The sequence below is a fragment of the Apis dorsata genome, unplaced genomic scaffold (genome assembly GCF_000469605.1).
Source record: "Apis dorsata unplaced genomic scaffold, Apis dorsata 1.3 scaffold_270, whole genome shotgun sequence".
Taxonomy (NCBI): domain Eukaryota; kingdom Metazoa; phylum Arthropoda; class Insecta; order Hymenoptera; family Apidae; genus Apis; species Apis dorsata.
The window spans coordinates 402,625-404,358 of NW_006263548.1; the positions used below are offsets into that span (position 1 = coordinate 402,625).

The 1,734-nt window shown below is 23.1% G+C and overlaps 1 protein-coding gene across 1 annotated transcript in view; it reads left to right on the forward strand.

The window, feature by feature from the left end:
* The window catches only part of LOC102674392 (dual 3',5'-cyclic-AMP and -GMP phosphodiesterase 11-like), a 40,595-nt gene that overhangs the window by 31,587 nt on the left and 7,274 nt on the right, over positions 1 to 1,734 (forward strand). The gene's annotated exons all lie outside the window — the stretch shown is intronic.

Here is a 1,734-nt window from a genome sequence, read left to right on the forward strand (position 1 = left end):
GAAAATATTATTAAAATTTATTCCGTTTATTTCTTGAAACAGTCAGAGCGAGTAATTTATGCGAGGCAAGGAGTTGATTTAATTTATCCGGATTGGAAATTAACTCGATCTTTATCGCGAGAGATCAAGATGAAATGTTATATAGTAAGTGATAATTAAAATGATAAGTAATGATTAGAGTAATGATATATTATATCTGGAATTTGAATCTGGACCTCGTGGTGAGAACACATTTCTTCTTCCACTTTTTCAAATTCTTTACACAGTAGTTTATTTACCTGTTTGCTTGTAATTTTTCAACAGATGCACATAGATTAGATACTGTCTCTTTTTCTATTTTGTTATTGACAAGTCAGATTATTCAATGATCAATCACAAGTGTCAATATTAAGGAAATTGTATAATGCAAATTCTTGGAATATGAATGAATTAACAATTGCTGTAATTTGCAATATTAATGTGATTACATTAAATTAAAAAAAAAAAAAGTAAATTAAAATGCAGATTTATTATGTATTTATAACAGCAGGTAATTGAGTTTAACAAAAATTTTGATAATAAAAGAATATCTTTATTATTTTTATTTTATCTATCTTGAATTTCTTTTAATTATTATTACAGTGAAAAAAAGAATTAGTAAGCGTTTTATTTTTCTGTTTTCACACTCCAGTTCTTCTTAAGGTAGTTTCCTTAATTATAAATAGTTAGTTATTTCTAATGAAATTTATAATCATCTATCATTTAATTTCTTAATATCGATTGTTCTCATAGACGTATAATTCTTGTAATTTCCTCCTTATTGCTCGATTCCATGGATATATTCGTTTAAAAAGATATTAAGGGCATGAATAGAAGGTATAAAAGTTCACCACGAATTCAATTTGACGCTTTCAAACGATACAAGTTTCGCAGACCTGGCAGACGTAATTCAATAGTCTTTCACATAACAATATTATATTTCATACAAACTTTTTCTTCCATTAAATATATCAGTAAACAGAAAGTAAAAGGTAAGCGATGAAAAAGGATAGAAAAAGGACGTTTCTTCCAGATTCCTTGCCAGAAATTTCAAAATTGAAATCCAAATTTATAAAAATTTATAAATTTTAAATCTACTCATATTTCTCTTTATTTCTACAAAAAATTCTTTATTTCTTGAAAAACAATTGAATTTATTAAATTTAAAATAATAATATTGCATTTTTTATAGAACCAGAGTAATCATAATATTACATTCAGAACAAAATCATAATATTTTGCATCTTACAATTTTAAAAATTTCCAAATTTTACATTCATGTTTCACATATATATTTCTTTACTTCAAAAAAAAAAAATTAAATTTTTTAATTTAAATTTAAATTTTCAAATTTAAATCATAATAGCATCCCTCATAGAAAATCATTTTATACATATGGAATCTCAAATTCTAGTCTATTCATATTCTTCCTTACATCTATCTTTCTTTGAAAATTACAAAAATTTCCAAATTTTAGATTCACATATATTTTTCTTTATTTCCAAAAAACAAAAAAAAAAAAAAGAAATTTAAATCATAATAATGCATCCTCCATAGAAAAATGATTATATATAGATTTTCAAATTTCAGATCCACTCATATTCTTTCTTACATCTATTTATTATAAACAAATTCCTAAAAAAAATTTAAAATAATAATAATAATAATGCATCCTTCATAGAAAAATGATTATATATGGATTTTCAAATTTTAGAT